The 5,397-nt window shown below is 34.0% G+C and overlaps 1 long non-coding RNA gene across 1 annotated transcript; it reads right to left on the reverse strand.

Annotated features, from left to right (window-relative positions):
* Positions 1–4,037: 4,037 nt before the first annotated feature.
* On the reverse strand, positions 4,038–4,277 carry LOC110679614. The gene is made up of 2 exons (XR_002502644.1): positions 4,181–4,277; positions 4,038–4,107 (listed from the first exon to the last, which is right to left on the reverse strand). It is a non-coding gene; the product is annotated as an uncharacterized LOC110679614 (long non-coding RNA).
* Between the last annotated feature and the right edge of the window lie 1,120 nt (positions 4,278–5,397).

Below are 5,397 nucleotides of genomic sequence, written 5' to 3' on the forward strand. Positions count from 1 at the left end.
TAATTTTGTTGAGTATGGAAAGATTTTTGTACGAAGATGAAAACGAAAAATAAAACGTCAGATGGACAATGGAACAACGAAAGATAAGTTTTTTTCTAGAGATGAACGATTACAAATTTGCATTCTGCTAATATTTGATAAAACTGTTTCTAAAGATTTATTTTAAGGAAGTGCTTTACACATTAATTTGTGTATATCTGAAATCCATTCCTGTGGTTTTCCAATAAATTTTCTCTAAAGATTCGAAGACGACGGACATTTTAAAAACACTTATCGTAAATAAACTCTGGCATAATCCAGGGATTTCAAATAAAATTTCTAAAAAAAAACATAGAAGAATTTCTGATGCAAATGGTGATGTATTTTGGGAATGTTTTTGAAGAACTTTGATGGACTTCACGAAAGAATTCAAAATGAAAATTCGGAAAAAAAAAACTATTTCGTTGAATTTCTAGTGGAACTTTCAGCAAAATATTTCAGTATAAGATTTGACAGAATTAATGGATTTTTGAAGGAATTGCGAGGAAAAACGTTGAACCTTTGGAAATTCTTTTTTTTTTTAGTTGAATCCGGAAACATATTCCAAATCAATCTGTGGATAAATAAAAGACATAAAAGGAATGGTTGTCCTCCGGAAAGAGCTCACGTTGAAAGTGCGAACAAATCTATCAATATTATTCAATTAATACTTAAGAGATTTGCAGCAAAAGTTCTGAAGGTATTACTAAAATTCGTCAAGAAATATCGAAAATTGACTTCAAATATTTTGCTACAAATCCGTTGGCAATTAGTCTATTTATGGTAATTTCTTAAGAATTTAAAACATAAGTTTTCTTCGAAAAATATAGTAAAGAATTTAAGCAATAAGTTTATTCATACGGAATTATTTTACAAAATTGGAACAAAATGAAAGGAAGAATTTATTGCTAGAATAAAAAAAAAACAGGTTAAATTTTGTGCCATCCAAGGAAACTTAGCCAGGTTGAGTTTCTTCGAAAAGATCTGTTAGGAATTAAGCCTTGTTTTTTTCGACAAAAATTCCCTTTAATTATTATTTAAGAAATTTCTCTATTATTTTACCTATATTTTCAAAAAAAAATTGTCGAACATAATACGAGTTGTTGGATTTTCTTATTGAATTTTATAAGTGAAACCATCTTCACCAGACATCTCGAGCAGGCCATCTTCCAAAAACACGAAAAATCATTACGCAATGAATACTCTACTTTATGCTAAAACATTTAAACAACATTGTTTGCATTATTCAGAAAATACTAATTTTAGGAATCGGATTTCCAGAATATTGGCGATTCTTGTACCACGGTTTTTTTTTTTTTGAACATCTCCGTTCCATTGCGCTTATCACACACAACAGGTTCTAGCGATAACCTATAGAGCGACAGCCAGATGGTAAATTTTTCGGTTGTCGCGCGATTCACCAAAGCCAGAAGCACCACGCTGTTGTTGTGTACGATCAGTGAGGTTTTCCCACTATTGTTACACAAAATAAAAGAATGTAACTACATGAGATTTTTTTGTGAATAATAAGTCATGTTACTTATTTTTGCGGTGTATGCTAACGTAAGAACTAAAGGACACATACAAAATATAACACTTTTCGTTCTTACAATCGTAATGTCATGTAATTTGATGCAGAAGATTTTTCTTCACGTTAACATTTCGGAATCCAAGGATGGCCATCACATTAGCCGACTTGTGGCCCTACTCGCATTTTCAAAGGCACTGTTGTTGGAGGCTTCCTTCGCGCGATTAGTGCCTATGAAGTTTTAGTGCAATCTTAGAGGTGAGATTTCAAACTGTTTCACCTTAAGCCCAATGATAGCAGAACGGCAATGGAAATCTGAACCGTTTTATCAGAAATTAATTCAGCGATATCCCACGATTTCGATGATTTCTTCAGGAGCTTATTTATTGATCCGTTTTGGGCTTTCTAAGAAATTCTTCCAAAAATTTTATTCAGAATACCTGCATGAATTCAACCTAGAATTTATGACCCCTGAAATTACTTCAAAGGTTCCACTAATGATGCCTCCAAATACCCTTTCAAAAACGTTTTAAGAAAGCTTTAATTATCCAGGAATCCAGCCACTGATTTGTCCATAGCATTCCCTAAGACTTATCTTAAGTTTCCCGTTAGGACACCGTCAAGAATTCAACCAGTAATTCCTCCAGAGATTTCTTGGGATTTCCTACAACATCGTCGTTGAGATTTTTTTGACGTTAACTACGTCTTACGGCAATATACTGGGTATCAATTGAAAATCTAAAATGTTGCGACCGTCACGAAATTATGTAAGATTTTGAATGGTAATAACTCAGCCATTTATCGGTAGATTTTCAATATTTTCCTATCAATCGGTCGGAAATTTATACAACATTTTACTCAAATGGAGAAAAATTTTGATTTTTGACGATAGACTGTTGAAAATTTGGAAAATGTCGACCCCTTTCTTACGCAACTAAACTCGTTCATATTGTCTTCCACGATTCCTTTGGGTTGGCTAGTGCACTATAAAAGCAGACTAATTTCTGCTTCTTTGCGCATTCTTCTTTTGACGTTAACTACGTCTCACGGCAGGGTTCATTCACATATTTCATAACGTTGAAATTGACCATTTTTGACACCCACCCACCCCCTCATAACGCTTGTTGTATGAGTATACCAAAAATTTCGTATGAGTCGTAACACCGTGAGGACACCCACCCACCCCCTTTAGCGTTATGAAATTTGTGAATAAGCCCCAATATACTGGGTATCAATTGAAAATCTAAAATGTTGCGACCGTCACGAAATTATGTAAGATTTTAAATACTAATAACTCAGTCATTTATCGGTAGATTTTCAATATTTTCCCACCAATCGTTCGGAAATTTATACAACATTTTACTCAAATGGAGAAAAATTTTGACTTTTGGCGATAGACTGTCGAAAATTGGGAAAATGTCGACCCCTTTCTTACGCAACCAAACTCGTTCATATTGTCTTCCACGATTCCTTTGGGTTGGCTAGTGCACTATAAAAGCAGACCAATTTCTGCTTCTGAGCGTATTCTTCTTTTGACGTTAACTACGTCTTACGGCAATATACTGGGTGTCAATTGAAAATATAAAATGTTGCGACCGTCACGAAATTATGTAAGATTTTGAATGGTAATAACTCAGCCATTTATCGGTAGATTTTCAATATTTTCCCACCAATCGGTCGGAAATTTATACAACATTTTACTCAAATGGAAATTTTTTTTGATATTTGACGATAGACTGTCGAAAATTGGGAAAATTATTATTATTATTATTTTTATTAACGAGATTTGCAGCCCGAGGCTGGCTCATCTCGGATATTGGGAAAATGTCGACCCCTTTCTTACGCAACCAAACTCGTTCATGTTGTCTTCCACGATTCCTTTGGGTTGGCTAGTGCACTATAAAAGCAGACCAATTTCTGCTTCTTCGCGCATTCTTCTTTTGACGTTAACTACGTCTTACGGCAATATACTGGGTGTCAATTGAAAATATAAAATGTTGCGACCGTCACGATATTATGTTAGAGTTTGAACTCAAGGAAGGCTACAACTATGAAAATCGACTAAAATTCAAATGCAAAAAATCACTCTCTGATTTTTTTTTATTTCAACGGTTTCTCTAGAGATTCTTTTAGGAAGATATTTCTCCTAAACTTACATAATCTCCTTTTCGGAATTTCTTTAGGAATTCATTAGGAAAATTCTCAACATTTCTAGGGATGACTCCAGGAAGATGTCAAGCAAGTTTTTCAAAAATTAGGGAGCCGGATCCTATTCTTGGGACATTTGATTCACTTATTCGCGAAAGAAAAATACAAAAATGCGTTCATTATTTCAATAATAATATTTTATATGTTTTTTCAATATTCACTACGTTTAGTTTTAGCACATTAAATATTAAACATAAAACGAACTTCTTGGTGCAGACTTCCTTTTCCTTCGCTCTAGGCACAATTTGTCGGTTTCCTTCTTGTATACGGTAATGAGCCGTAACAGCATTTAGCAGCTACCATCGTCAGCATCTTGGGATGAAGCTATTTAGAGGTGAATAAGTCTTCTCATCCTGAAAGAAACAAATGTTTGCCACGTTATTTACGTTATTCCTTTTTATTCAGAAAAGTTGCGCAAACACTTACCGATGGATGACGACCATCCTTGACCGTCTGATGGGGAGACCGCCATTGGTTCGATAAAAACGACCGGTTGTTTTGAGCCAGAGTGACTTACGTTGTGAACTCTCCTAAAGCCGCTAGAGGTCGAAAGATTTCTTGCAATCTGGATACGGGCTTTTCTGGATACCGGCTTCTCTGGATATTGGATTCTTGTATTTTTTTTTTCTCAACAGCATTTTTCACATTCGGTAACAGAAAGTAAACAAGAAACACTTGATCGAAAACTTGCACACTTAAACAAATTAACACAGAGACACAGAACTTTTGCATAGCACACCGAAAATAAAAGAAAAGAATAATGACTTAAAATTTTTCATCAACTTAATTGATTAAAGTGAAATAATTTATAATTTTATTGTTCTGAGCTCATCTGTTTTATTTGAATTATCTGAATTATGATAAACGCTGTGTAAAAACTACACATGTGCACACAGCAGGGTATAATTATTTGAAAGTGTCGAAAATGATGAAAATTTTGTGGGCATGTTGCTCACAAATACCAACCCGTGTACTGTTTGCCAAACTGTTGCATTAAAGTATTGTATAGTGAAATACTCATGTGTTTGTGTGTTTAGAAAATTCGAAAATGTACCATTTGACAGAATGTAAGGCTACATTACTACCATTTCTAAAAAAAATGATTTTCTTATTGTTTAACTATATTTGAACACTAAACTATTTTGTCACTGTTTGGTATGGATTACTCAAAAAGTGTTTTATTGTTAAAAGTTATAGGTTTCACATTGTTCGACATTAAAGCAACTGTTCGATATACATTGACATTAACAGTTAAAAGAGATATTCTGTTTTGAACGTAAGGCAAACTGTGATTTTCTATGCGGGCGGTATAACTCATATTTTGCCACAATATGTGTCGTGTTGAACTGTTCTTTATTGCAAAGTTTCAGATAATTCGGTCAAGAAAAACCCACCACGCCAAAGTAAATCATGAAAGTGTATTTCTTTACCCTATTAGACACCTTTTTTGAAAAAAAAAAAAACCGAACGGTATTTTCAATGAAAATTCAGGAGTAACCTCTGATGAAACTTGTGTATGTTGTACGTCAAGTAACCCTCGATGAACCCTCGAATGCCTAAAAGAAATGTAGGAGTATTTATTTGGTGAATTTCTAGAGAAATTTCTGGAATAACTTCATGGGGAATCTCGGGAAGAAGTCCCT

Source organism: Aedes aegypti, chromosome 3, assembly GCF_002204515.2.
Source record: "Aedes aegypti strain LVP_AGWG chromosome 3, AaegL5.0 Primary Assembly, whole genome shotgun sequence".
Lineage (NCBI taxonomy): Eukaryota > Metazoa > Arthropoda > Insecta > Diptera > Culicidae > Aedes > Aedes aegypti.